A 15302-nucleotide genomic window follows, 5' to 3' on the forward strand; every position below is an offset into this window, starting at 1 on the left:
ATGGCAGATCAGAGCGTTAGAACTTTTTTTTGTTGTGACTTTACAGACCCTGATCTCCTAGTACAGCTGTGAAGGTCTCTTAACTCTTTGGTGAAAAGAATAAAATGCACATGGCACTAAACATATTAAAGTAAAACTAAGGCAAAAATTTGATTTTTGTCTTCACGTAAAATCCTTTTCTCTTTCGTTTATTTAGGGACAGCTCCAAAATCTTCTTAACCACTGGGTTATGCTGCCCCCTACAGGTTTGGGACACTAGGCAGGAAAAAGCTTTACAACACCTATGGGGGCAGTCCCAGGGGGTATACTCCCACTTCCTGCTATAGGCATTCAGTTTTGTTGCAAACAGTGTCAGAAGAAAAATAACCAGAGTTGTATAAAGTACTCGAAACCCATACTTGAGTAAAAATACAAGTGCTCGATCAAAAAGTGACTTGAGTAGAAGTGGAAGTGCTCGATCAAAAAGTGACTTGAGTAGAAGTACTAAAGTATTCAACATTTTTTGTACGCAAGTATTGCAAGTAGTTTTTTTTTTAAATTTTGCAACTCAAGTACTGAAAGTAAAAGTACAAGTACTGTGTTATGTAGTTATTAAAGAAAGAAGTCAAAAGTTTGATCATCATATTGTTTTTTATTATTTCAAATGCAGCTTTTATTTATACATACAGTAGCATTTATTTTCGTATGCGCTGATAATACACGTTTTGAGTTTCATGAAACCTGCCATCTACTATTCTGGCAGTGGTAATTTTTATAATAGTAACGAGTAACTATGCAGCACAAAAAAAAAAATATTGGAGTAGAAGTATTGAAATCATTGAAAAAATGTAGTGAAGTAAAAGTGGAAGTAGGAGAAAAAAATTCTACTCCAGGAAAGTACAGATACCGCCTTTCGGTACTTAAGTACAGTAGTGAAGTAGTTCTACTTAGTTACTATACATCTCTGAAAATAACCCAACTCAATAGAGGGGTGGGTGCTGTGTCCGTCAATGAACATCAGTGAAATGGATTTTACGGTAAGACAAAAAACCCAATTTTCTCTTTCGTTCATTGACTGACACTGCTCCAGAATCTTCTTAACCATTGGGACGTGCCAAAGCTGTGTTAAACATGAGGGGTGGGAAAAAAAAACATAGCAAAACAGGTACAATGGAGCTCAAGCAGAACAACTGGAGCTCACCTGAAAACATACATCCTCAAAGGAGGACCAGGTCCTCTTAATCAGCGGCCTGCAAAACATTGCGGCCAAAAGCAACATCCGCAGATGCCAAAACATCCACTTTATAAAATTTTGTGAAAGTGTGCAGACGACCAGGTGACCACAGTGCAAACCTGCATCAATGACACCTGATGGGAGGCCCAAGTGGCACTAAACGCCCAAGTAGAAATGAGCTTTAACAAGGAAAGGAGGAACTTGACCCTTAATAGAACAGGCCTGCACCACCGTATGTCTGTTCCATCTGGAAATGGTCGCGGCAGACATGGCCAACCCTTTTCGGGGTCCATCCGTGAGTACAAACAAGGAGTCCGATTTCCTAAACTACTCGATAGCCACTAGTTAACCCTGATCGCCCAGGCCACATCCAGAGAATGCAAGGGAATCTCCTTAGGATGTTTAGGCTTAGGACACCGGGAAGGCAACACCATGTCTTCATGCAGATGGAAACCAAAAATAACCTTAGGAAGGAAAGACCTTCCTTATAAAGAAAAAAATGCTAGGACCAGAGATCCCAGCAAGGAATTAGGTCCTTACTCCAGACTGGGCAGAAAAAAAGAAATGCTTATAGCAGGAAGTGGGAGTATACCCCCTGGGACTGCCCCATAGGCGTGGTAAAGCTTTTTCCTGCCTAGTGTCCTACTCCTGTAGGGGGCAGCATAACCCAATGATTAGGAAGATTCTGGAGCTGTGTCCGTCAATGAACTAAAGAGAAACTTTTTTTTAGTTTTGGATAGAGAGAAGAGGGATTAGAACCGTAGTAAGTTTTTATAGCTGTCTGTGCCCAGTTACAGAGATTTAGCCTCTCTGTTTACTATCATCATTGAAAGCAAAACAAAAGCCCACATTTTGGGTTGTACTCAGAGAAGTAATAGAGCAGAAATCTGGTAACCTGGAGGTCCCAAGGGATTCCCTTAATTTGCAGGGATTGCCTCACTTACATTTTGGTTTTTGGACAGGAAGTGAAGAAAAATCTCCCCAATGGGACACAGATAACGAAAAACTAACTGACAGAGGTTATGACTCTCCCTTACTACAGTATATCCAAAAGGGGGGGGGCATTTTGCCTACTTTAAAAATAAGCAACAGCAGCATTTACATGTGACACTGGATAGAGGAGAACAGGATAACAAGCGGTTAAAGTATAACTAAAGCCAAAACTTTTTGGATAGAATGGAGAGGGATTAGAACCCTTTCAGAGTTTCATTGTGGTCTGTGCCCCCATTAAGGGGATTCACACACACTATTCGTCCTGTTAACCATTCTAATCAAAGGTGAAAGTAAAGGAAAATCAAAAAATTTGGGGTTTCCCCAAAAAAGTAAAAAAAACGGGGACAGCTTACAATGGTGACACTAGTTCTGATGAACTGGGGGGGTACCCAAAGGATTCAGTTTATTTGCAGGGAATTCCTCACTTCCTGTTTGGCTATGGGACAGGAAGTGAAATCCCAAAAAAATGGGTTTTAAGCCTCCCTTTATCAAAAAGGAAAGATAAAAAAAAAAAAAAAACTTTTGCCCATATAGTACTACTTTAATTTCAAAGAAACAGAAACAATAAAAATACACAAAATGTATCCACAGACACGATAATCACTATCTGGTGATCTAGGAATCTACAATATATACCATTTTTATTCCTGGATTTAGATGTACTTTAACCCATTTTCTACCAAGATCCGTTACTATAAACCATGGTATTGAGGTGAAACTACGCTCACAGCGCAGTTTGGTATTCATTTTTTTCAGATGGCGATCTGAAAAATTGATCAGGGCAGCTGTAAGACCTTTACAGTACCAAGATAGCACCATATGCCCTCACAGTTCCTGGACTCTCCCATTCCTCCTGGGAGCCCAGAAGCGCAGATAACCACTTTAGCACATTGGGCAGGAGAAACTCTGGGAAAATCTGTTCCCCCAATTGCCTCTTCCATGAATGAGCCTGGAAGCGTTGAGCATTTCGCTGCTTTCAGGTTCAGATCAGTCATTGCCCCATTGCTGTAGCTGGGAAAGCAGAGCACGATCTGTGCTTTATTAGCTGCAGTGAGGGACATGGGAGATTTTGGGGGGGGTCTAACAGAAGTAGGACCTGTCACCTGCCAATGACTGTTAGCAATAAAGTTCAATGAAAAAAAAAAAAAAGTCCAAATTATATATTATATATTTTACAATAAAAATTATGAAAATGCTTTTTTTTAAAAAAAAAGGGACCCCTATGTATACAAACAAATGCAAACCCTGTGTCTGCATTATGTAGTGATAGTTTGTAACCAGTGTGATGGCAATAATTCTAGGATCATGCTTTTAAAGCATCACCTATGGAGAACTTTAGGTACCATATTTTTTCTCTATTTTATGGGCGTGAACAATTTTGAGTCTTGACATTCCTGGTATGCATTTACTTAACACCTGCTTTTTTTTTTTTACTAAAAACTGCGTGCCCTATTGTATACCAATTATCAGATTTTCCTTTATGAATAGTTGCACAAACACACAATATAAAAAATTGGAACTGCCACCATTTTTTAAAGAGGTGGTCACACCCCTTTAGCGCCTGATAGTTCAACTACACGAACAAGCATTTGAGCACAGGTATATCTTTTTGTCTGTTGCAACGCAAGTCAGTCACCAGATCTGTAACCTAGTTGCTCTCCCCAACCTTGGGTCTTTATGCCCCGTGTTGGCATGGTGTCCCATAGCATTTGCAGTGGCAAAGCAGTGTAGGACTGGCCAGAAGAGGGATTATTTTGACGCAGGGGAATGTGAGGGGCACCTTTTGCAAATCCATCGCCCCGAAAAACCATCTCCTCCCAGGACACAAAGGACTCCAGTACCTCCCTCAGTGGATCAATCCATGGTTGGGTCCCAAGGGCCCCGAAGCCTCAGAGAGGGGGGTCAGGTGGGGAGATGTGCTCCAAAGACTCCATGAGTCACCAGGGGGACCCCACACAGTGTAAAACACTGCAAAGGGACAACTCTCACCGCGCTAGCAGCACCACCTGGTTGCCAGGCACGAAACAACAATCAATCCTCAGAGGAGGGAACCCCACTAGACTCGCCAATCAGCAGAAAAAGGCACCTACAGCCACCAGAATAAGCTTCACTCGCCGCGCAGCGATCAGGAAGTAAAAGGATCCAGGAGTGAGCGCCAGGGGAAGGGGAGGGGCTCCAACCACCGAAATCACCGCCCACAGGTCTCCACTCATTGCCGCCACTGTTTTCATTGGCAAACCACCACAAAATGGCCACCAGACTACACAAACATGGCCACTGTGCATAGCATAACAGGCAACAGCAAAATGGCGGCACCACAAGGCTCCAAGGAGGGATCCCTAGGCCTCAAGAACAGGTCCTGACAGGAGCCCCCACCAGGTACAACCCCTCCCCTCCCGCACAGCTGATCGTCCAGTCGAGCACCCTGCCGGCGCCTATCGCCAGTATAGCGCCTTGCCCCCCCCCCCCCCAGGAGGAAGACAAACCACCCAAACAGCCCCAGCATAAGTGGAGGGAGGGGGGTAGAATGGGGACAAATGAAAGGGGGGGTGCCTGACGGATAGGGGGGTCAGGGCGTCCCAAGGAATGCAGACGACCTAGCCTGGAGCTGAAGTCTGCGCGCGCTCAATGGCCACACTTGGGTGACCACTGGATCTAGATTATCCAGTCCGTAGCTCAGTCCAACAGTGGATTGTAGATCTCACAGGAAAAAAAAAAAAACAGGAAAACAAATTTCTATCAAAAAAAGGGAAAAAATTGCCAAGACCAGAGATCCCAGCAAGGAACTAGGTCGTTACTCCTGACTAGGCAGAAAAAAAACCCAGAAAAAAAACTGAGTACCTAGAGCAGAGAGAGGACGTATACCCCCCCCCCCCCCTGGGACTGCCCATAGGTGTTGCCAGATTATTTCTGCCTAATGTCCTACTCCTGTAGGGGGCAGTATAACCCAATGGTTAGGATGATCAGGAGCTGTGTCCATCAAAAAAAAAAAAAATAAATACTGATTTTAATATGTGTAAAAATGTAAAGAAATTGCCCCAGTAGAGAGTGGTTAAACCGGTGTGTGATCTTATGAGCAGCAGCAGCATCTTTTTCTCAATCCATTGAAAGCTCTTTTCCCATAGTGCTTATGATTTACAAGCAATCTGGAATAAATATTTAACTGAAAAGTCATGTGATAGTTGCAAATTATAAACCATTATCTACAGCATCCACCCCCTTTACTATGATCTGCACAATGAAGACACCTGCAGATGTCGGTACTTGGGAAGGCAGCCTGCAGCCACATATTTTACAATCATTCAACTTGGAAATGCCATTCACATTCCACAAAGCAGCAAATGATGCCAGCCCAACAGCATTACAGAAAGGAAGATGTTCACCACAGTGGAGGGAAAACACAATTTTCCCCTGAATGCGTTTCCACATCAATTTCTGTGACTAACTGTTGGTGCTGGTGACAGTCTAAGGTCAGTTAAAGGATAAGTTCACCCTTCCTCACAAGTTAAGGTCGGGCTTTATTAGGGATACCAAATGAGCAGCGCTCATACCACTCCAAACTATATCGCTTATATTATGCTAACAAAGAAATTCTGATGAAATGGCCCTTCTCAGTCCTATCGGCTGTGTCTTCCTGGGAAGAATTGGTAAACGCTAACCTCCCCTCATACAAAATGACCTCTATAAATAAGGTATGTTATAGTTTGATAAAGTGTGGTCCCCTTGGACACTAACCTAGGGATCCCCTGTTGGAAAATTTAAACATTATGTACAGGATATATTTGGATACAAAATGGTTACAACCCCCTCTCCTATCTCGGCCTTGTTATGGCCTTGGCAAAGGGATAATTTCTCCCCTAACCTTCCCATCGATTATGTATTATGTCATATGTATGCCTGCCATTTAACACAGCATCCTGTTCTAGAAAGCCCTATAATGGTTATATCTGCTAGTTAAAACTTTACAATGTCTGTATGCTTTTTAATGTCTATTGTATTTGAGAGTGTTTTAAGTCACACTGTTTTGTTTGACAATAAAACACTTCTGTTTAAAAAAAAAAAAAAAAAAAATCATGTTACAAATGGACAAGCCCCTGCACCTCCCTGATCCCCCTCTGACAGCTAGCAGGGACAAATTACCAGCCTCCTCACCCATTTACATTGCCCTGTGAATAGAAAACTACAAGAGGCGGTAGCCTTTGCAGCTGTTGGCTTATAGTTTTCAATGAACTGCCACGGCAATGTGGAGCGCTCTGGTAGATTTTTCTTTCTTCCTGTCTGACTGTATATCTGCTTGCTTGTACAGGATGTATGGGCACACAGATACACTGGCAGATCTACTGATCCCCGATGCAATGCTGTTAGGGCTCAAAAAATTTAATAAATGCACATATTACCTGCAAAAAAAAAAAAGTGATTTTTTTTTTCCAAAAAGAACTTCTAACGTGGCAAGTTTTTTTTTTTTTTTTTTCTTTTAACACCTTAAAAGCATTCTCTGCATTAAGGTAAAAAAAATAGTTTAGGTAGGTGCAGCTCCAACGACCGCGCCCCTCCCGCCCAGGAGGGTACTTGAAGGCAGGAGGGGCAAGGAGAGCTGGCAGAAGGGACCCCAGAAGAAGAGAAAATCGGGGAAGCACAAGGCAGTTAACTGCATCATTTTTATTGAAACCGCTTGGCCACCCTTTTACCCCCCTTCATGACCAGGCCATTTTTTGTAATACGACATTGCATTACTTTGCCAATTGCGTAGTCATGCAATGCTCTACCCAAATAAAGTTTTATGGTATTTGAGCACTGCAGTTTTTTTTCTTGTGGGGGGGGGGGGGGAAGGGGGTTGTGCTATAAAACAAAAAAGACCAACATCTTTGGGAGAAAAAAAAAAATACACATTTTTAAATTTAGGCCAATATGTATTCTACTGTATGTTTTTGGTAAAAAGTAAATCCCATTAAGCATATATTGATTGGTTTATGCGAACAAACTATGGGACATGTTTATGGAATTTTTGTATACTTGTAACAGCGGCTATCAGCGAACTTATAGTGAGACTGCGATATTGTGGCAGGTAATTGGCTGCTGACACTTGACACTTTGCGAGAACCATTGGCACTAATACAGTGATCAGGGCTAAAAAATATGCACTGTCCTGAAGGGGTTAAACGACTAGGGTGATCAAAGGGTTAACTGTGTGCCTAGCCAGTGTTTGGGCGTACTAAAGAGATGGATTTTGTTGAACACAAAAACCTTCTCTCCCCCCACCCCCCCGGCAGAACAGAGACCTGACTTGTTTACATACGCAGATTTTCGTTGTGTGTTTTACTGATGATCGGCGGGTGCTGGCGGACATCCAGTGTCCAGTGCCCACAGATTGGCTTCTGCTGTGAAAAGTCACAGCAGAAGTGGCCCGCATCGGTGTCGGACACTTTCAGGTGGAAGTGCAATATATATATTTATTTATATATATATATATATATATATAATAATTAATATATATATATATTATATATATTTATATATATATATATATATAATAATATATATATATATATATATATATTATTATATATATATATATATATTATTATATATATATATATATATATAATAATATATATATATATATATATATATATAATAATATATATATATATATATATATATTATTATATATATATATATATATATATATATATATATATATTATTATATATATATATATATATATATATATAATAATATATATATATATATATATATATATATAATAATATATATATATATATATATATATATATATTATTATATATATATATATATATATATATATATATATTATTATATATATATATATATATATATATATATATATATAATAATATATATATATATATATATATATATATATATATAATATATATATATATATATATATATATTTTTTTTTTTTTTTTTTTTTTTTTTTTTTTTTTTTTTGTGCCTAAACATGCTCTATAACACTAGGCAGTTAATTCAGACATGGGGCAAAGCTTAATAAATGCAATCTGTGGTAAATATGAACAGATGTCAAGCGATTCTTCAAAATGTATACGTTTTAAATTATCCAGCCCGTCAGGTGCCACCCACAAAATTTCAAATCCTTAGCCTCAGAAGCTGGAAGTATCTTCTACCCCCTAAGTAACAGAGTGAATCAGAAACCAGCATTCTATTCCTAAAGCTAAAATATACTATAACCCAGTATAATAAAATCGTTTTCCAACATATGAATCCTTCAAATGCGATCACATACTTAGGTCCCACACACATGTACACAGACAGTGATTGCACTACACATGTGCTGTATCACCACAAATGCCAAGAGTGAGAGCAATACTCATAGCACCAGACTTGCTGTTTAACGCTACACTGGTAGCCGATAAAGGCTTTAAAAGCATCGCCTATGGATATTACTAGCTACCCTAGTTTGCCACCATTCCACATGCATGTGCAATTTTTCAGCGTGACCGGTTAGGCGTCTATTTACCTGGCATAACATCTTTACTATTTTACCAAAAAGCTGGAAGTACATTCTGTTTATATGTACTAAAAATCATTAAAGTGTATTTTTTCCTAAGAATTTCTGTTTCATAAATGAATGAGAAAATATTGTGAGACATAAAAAATTGCAACAGCCAGCATTTTCATCTCCATGGCCTTTGCTTTTAGAAGATATATACACCCTGTTCCAAATTGTGAAAATATTTTTCTCATTTACCTAAATAATTGATGTACATAACAGTCAGCATAATTCACACGTAATCAATCATTAAGAGTACAATTCAAATTTTATTGAACAAACCTCCTAATAACAGTATTTTTTTTTTTTTTTAAACAAACACAAATTCACTGTTCCAAATTATTACGCACAGTAAGTTTCAAAACACTTTATAGGTTGTAAAGAACTGAAAATTGTCATTTGTTGCGTTTTCAGCATATTTACTGAAATCAAAAGCTATTTCAATCAAACTTATAACATTTTAACTTTTTAAACATTTTAACATAGGACCCCTTATTTGATAGCAGCTATGAAATAAGGGGTAGATATTTTGCTTGAAAATGCCCCAAAAGTTCTCAATAGGATTAAGGTCAGGGGAGGATGGAGGACACACCATGACTTTCTCTTCTTTTATCCCCCATAGCAGCCATTGATGCAGAGCCATCTTTGCAGCATGAGATGGTGCATTGTCATGCAAGAAGATGATTTTATTAGGGAAAGCATAATTCTTCCTTCTGTACCAGGGAAGAAAGTGGGCAGTCAGAAACTCCACATACTTTGCAGAGGTCATTTTTACACCTTCGGGGACTCTAAAGGGGCCGACCAGCTCTCTTCCCATGATTCTGGCCACCAACCAGCCATCTGGACCATGCAGGGTTGCATGGCACTCATCAGTGAACCGGACTGTTTGAAAAATTAGTCTTCATGTATTTTTCTGCCCAATGCAGCCGTTTCTGCTTGTGAGCATTGGTTAGTGGGGGCTGAATAGAAGGTTTATGCACAGTTGCAAGACTCTGGAGGACTCTACACCTTGATGTCCATGGGACTCCAGAGGCACCAGCAGCTTCAAATATCTGTTTGCTGCTATGTAATGGTATTTTATCCGCAGCTCTATTGATCCAATACATGGATCTGGCAGAAATCTCCCTCAATGTGCCTTTATCTGCACGCAACCGTCTGTGCTCTGAATCAGCCACAAATCTCTTAAAAGTGTGATGATCACACTTAAGTTTTCGTGAAATATCTAAAGTTTCCATACCGCATCCAAGGCATTGAACTATTTCACTCTTTTCGGCAGCAGAAAGATTTTTTTCTTCCCCCATATTGCATGAAAATGGTGCTCTGCTTAATAATGTGGAACACCCTCCTTTAGGCTCCTTTCACACAGTAAGTCCGTCAAACGGACTCCGCTTTTCTCAGTGGGGGATCGATCCGCCGATCCCCCGCTGAGCAGGAGAATGACAGCTGTTCTCCCCCGCTGTGTGCGGACACACAGCTGTCACAGCCCCATAGATCTCTATGAGATTGGACCGTCGGTCCGTTCTCATCCGATCCTATCCAATCTGCTGGACGGATGGAAAATAGACATGTCTCCGCTGACATCCGATGCCCCATAGGGATGCATGGGGGGACCGCTCAGATCCGCCAAAAAAACGGACAGGCGGATCTGAACGGTCCACCTGTGTGAAAGGGGCCTTAGTAGTTTTTTTCTTTAAATTGGGCTCACCTGGCAATCTAATTATCACAGGTGTCCGAGATAGTTTACAGTGATCAAAAGAGCCCTGAGGCACAATGCCATCCATGAGTTAAATTGAAAAACAAAATATTTAATCTTTGTGACACTTAAATAGAATTTGCATAATAATTTGGAACTGGGTGTAATGTTTGGGGGTTCAATGTAATTTTCCAGCAAAAACATTTTTACATGCAAGAGAAATGTCAGAACTGGCCCAGGCAGCAAGTGGTTGAGCAGTTACAGTAGAGCCGCACAATTCTGGATAAAATGAGAATCACAATTTTTTTTGCTTCAAATTAGGGTCCTTTCACATGAGTGATCAGATCCGCCTGTCAGCTTTTTAGGCAGATCCGATCGGATCCTCCATGCATCCCTATGGGGCAGAGGATGTCAGTGGAGACATGTCCGCTGACACCCACTGCCATCCGCATCCGATCCGTGAAATCCGGATGGATGGAAACCCCATTTTCCATCCTTTCAGGGGATCGGATGAGAGCGGACCGTCGGTTCCATCATAGAGAAGCATGGGGCTCTGACACCTCCCTCTCCGCACACAGAGGGGAGAGGGAGCTGTCACCTGCCTGCTCAGCGGGGATCTGTGTATCGATCCCCTACGGAGGCAGACCGTGTGAAAGAAGCCTAAAGATCACAATTCTCAGCGCAACATCTTTCATATTATACAAAAAAAATTTACTTTTTTTTTTACTGAAGTATATTTTTTCCCCCAAAAAATTGCTTTTGAAAGACCGCTGTGCAAATACAGTGTGACAGAGAATAGAATGGCGGTCATTGCAATATTTTAAGGTTTCTGCTAAAAAATGATATTTAGTGTTTGGGGGTTCCAAGTAATTTTCTAGCAAAAAATACTGATTTAAACTTGTAAGCAACAAGTGTCAGTAAAAAGCCTGGTCTTTAAGTAGTTAAACTGAACTAATTTGCAGGCGAAGTTTATCCCCTATATCTAAAAAGAACCAAATGATACAATGTTTCTTTTAGCTCAGCCTTGAGCAATGTTGTGATAAGCTTTGCTGGCTGCCTTTATTTTTGACAGCTCTGAGCAGAGAACGGCTCTGCACATGTTACAAGTATCGTGGAAATGTCAGATTAAGATTGCGAGGGGGGCTGAATAGATTTCAGATTTTTTAATGATTAATCGTGCAGCTCCAAGTTATAGCAACATTTTATTTTTATTTTTGGTATAAAGGTTTTACATATATAAAAGCTGATCATTGTAAGCACCCCAGTGTTAAATTGTTCATCTCAACCCTCTAACTCAAGGGTCTTCAAACTACGGCCCTCCAGTTGTTCAGGAACTACAATTCCCATCATGCCTAGTCATGTCTGTGAATGTCAGAGTTTTACAATGCCTCATGGGATGTGTAGTTCCACAACAGCTGGGAGGGCCGTAGTTTGAGGATCCCTACGTCTAACTGCTACATCTGCATGACTACTAGTTCTGTTGTAAAACAGACTAACAAACTAGACCACCAGGTAAAAATACAAAAGCCTAAAATATAAAAAAAAATTAAAAACAATGCAGCCATAACATCTAAGAATTGGTAAGCTGTAAAAGAATAAAGGTTTGCTCAGGGATTTAATACCACTTTGAAAAAAAAAAAAAAAAAGTCCCTTATAAAATATTACAAGAAACAAATGAAGCACAAGAAGCGGAGGTGGACATCTCAGACATGATATGCATTCTTCCGCACACGCAGAAACAATTAAAAAATTGTCTGAAGCAACAAAAACAGAAGTAAAAATTATATTTTTTCTGACAAACAGGAAGATTTAAAGCCCCACTCTAGGAAAACCACTTTCTCCTTTGCAGTGGGGCTGCATCTGCACTGCAAGGGTTAAAGAGGTTGTAAACCCACTTTGTTTACATTTACCTATAGGTTCTATAAATATCTTCTAAGCGATGTGATGTAATCGCGCCCCTGGCCCATCAGATGAGCCGGGGGCCCGATCCAGGAAGGAGGATGGCCTAACATGTCGGCACTGAGGGGGCTTCGTTTGTAAGTACTTCATAATGAGCTAGTATGCGATGCATACTAGCTCATTACACCTTTGACTTTACAGTTTTTTTTTCCACATTTTACTTCCTCTTTAAATACTAGTTTAGTTCAGCGGACAGTAAAAGGCCCTTCTACCTACCCAATTCTTCACTTCCCAGCAAATGGCACCACCCTGCGTTCCAGACTGTTCCTCAGCACTCCAGTGCCGGGCTATGGTCTCTGCATCGGTCTTGAAGATGTCAGAGGACCTTAGAGTGCAGGAGAGAAGAGGCTGCAGGGACCAGTCTAGCAGCATAAAGGTGCCTGCAGGAGCGGGGGAATGAGGCAAGTAAAACTGCTTTACCTGGTCCCCTAGACATAAAACAGTTAACCCCTTGCAGTGCAGGCACTGGAAGACATACTTTTCACACAGTTCAGCTTTTGAGGCATCATACAAATCCATAAGCAGTATGCCAAGTACCATATTATTAAATTATCAACTTTCTTTTCTTAAAAAGTTTTATAAAACTGTAGTCATAGTGTATATCATACTGTGAACCTAGAGAGGGCACAGGTGGTACACAGAAGATTTACCCCCCTTCGTGACCAGGCCATTTTTTGTAATACAGCACTGCGTTGACAATCGGGGGGCGCTGCGACACTGTGCCCAAATAAAATGTGTCCTTTTTTTCCACAAATGGAGCTTCTGTTGGTGGTATTTGATCACATGCGGGTTTTATTTTTTGCGCTATGAACAAAAATGGACCGACAAAAAAAAAAAAAAAAAAAGTTTTTATTTTTATTTTCTGCTAATCAAACAGAGGCACGCAGATATGGATGACATTTTTATAATGGCAGACTATTTAGTTTCCTGTTATAGGTGGGAGGAACCTCTCTCTCAGATGCTGCCCATGCCTTGCTGTTGGTCTTTGCCCTTTTCTTTTCAGGGGTCTTTGTCTTTAAGTAAGCACAAAGTGAGCTTAAGTGAGCCAGTGAGATAGGCAGTTGCCTTGCATAAACAAAGAACCGTTTGTAGTGAGGTAGAGACAGAGGGAACTTCAGAGTGCTCTGGCTTACCTTGGAGTTGCAAGGCAGGGTGGGGAAACGTCCAATATAGTCAGCCCCTGAGAGCCTCTGATTAGAGGCTTTTTAACTACTTCCTGCTCCAACTGACCAAATGAGGCACTCAGCGCCCTAGTAGAATGCACATTCACAGGGAAAGGAGGAACCTGACCCTTCACTGAATAAGCCTATACCACCGTCTGTCTGATCCATCTGGATATGGTCGTGGCAGACGCAGCCAATCCCTTTCTAGGTCCTTCAGTGAAGACACAGTGATTTCCTTAAAGATTCAGTAGCCGCCTGGTAAATGCTAAGTGCCCGAACCACATCCAAAGAATGCAAAGAATCCTTGGGATGCTTGGGCTTAGGACAGAGTTAAGGCAGAACAATGTCTTCATTCAGATGGAAAACAGAAACCACTGATTTGGTTGAAGTACCACTTTATCTCTGTGGACCACCAGATAAGGTGAACGGCAGGATAGCGCCGCCAATTCAGATACTCTGCAGGCAGAAGAAATAGCCACCAAAAAGGCAACCTTCTGAGACAGTGTAAGCTGAGAAATCTCCCTAATGTTCTCAAAAAGGAGGTTTTTGAAGGACAGACAATACCAAAATATAATCCCATGGATGTAGCGGGGGATCGCCTCGGAGGAGCCATATGATGAACCCCTTGAATAAGTGCCAATCAAGCCATGCGTAGCTAAAGGACGTTGGGAAAAAAAACACACAGCCAAAAGCAGACACTTGGCCTTTGATAGTCCCAAAGCCAACCACTATCCAACCCCTTTTTGAAGAACGGTCAAAATCCTAGCCACCGAAAAAAGGAGAGGATGCACCTTCAGCTGTTCACACCATATGCACGATTCTCACGTACAATGATAGATATTCCTAAAAGTAGACTTTCTGGCCTTCAAAAGTGTAGGAATCACTGAATCAGAAAGACGTCTATCCTTCAATACCTGGCTTTCAAACAGCCATGCCATTAAAGCCAGCGACTGTAAAGCAGGATGGAAGATCGGCCCTCGAGACAGATTTTCCCTTAGAGGAAGTTTCCAAGGAGCATCGGTGACCAACCTTACCAGATCTGCATACCAAGACCGGCGAGGCCAGTCTGGGGCCACCAGAATGACCGGAATCCCTTACACCACTATCCAGCACAGAAGCCTCGGCAGGAGTTTCAGCTGAGGGAACGCATAGATCAGCCGATACTGACCCCAAGGAGCCACCCATGAGTCTGTGGCAACGGCCAGAGGATTCCGAGACCTGGCTACAAACCTCTGAACCTCCTTGCTGAGTCGAGAAGCTAACAGGTTGACGTTAGGTGTCCCCCACCGGACACACAGGAAGTTAAACACCTCCTGGTGCAGAGACCATTCCCCCTGATCCAACACCTTACGACTCAAGTCTTCCACACCTGGGATGTGCATTGCCGAAAGGGCTGGAACAAAATTTTCAGCCCATTTCAGGATCTCGGCCACCTCCTGGGCCGCCAAGACACTCTTGGTGCCCCCTTGATGATTGATGTAAGCCATGGCTGTGACATTTTCCAATTGCATCCGGGCCCCTGGACACAGAGCTTTCCCAGCACTCCTCCCCAGCCAGCCAGAAGGACTTGCCCTGGTGTAGGTCTAAGTGAAGCCACCATAAAAGAGCAGTCTTTGTCCATCCGAAAGCGATGACGCAGATCCCTCAGGGTGGCATACGTCCGTGGCGGCCAAAACTACCTCAGAATCTGAGAATACTGAGGAGGGCATAGGGCGCTTTTTTTTTTAC

The 15302-nt window shown here is 41.5% G+C and overlaps 1 protein-coding gene across 1 annotated transcript in view; it reads right to left on the bottom strand.

The window, feature by feature from the left end:
• Window positions 1-15302, bottom strand: part of NLK (nemo like kinase) — a 371107-nt gene that overhangs the window by 238334 nt on the left and 117471 nt on the right. The window lies entirely within an intron of this gene.

Source organism: Pelophylax lessonae (genome assembly GCF_965119305.1).
Source record: "Pelophylax lessonae genome assembly, chromosome: 2".
Lineage (NCBI taxonomy): Eukaryota > Metazoa > Chordata > Amphibia > Anura > Ranidae > Pelophylax > Pelophylax lessonae.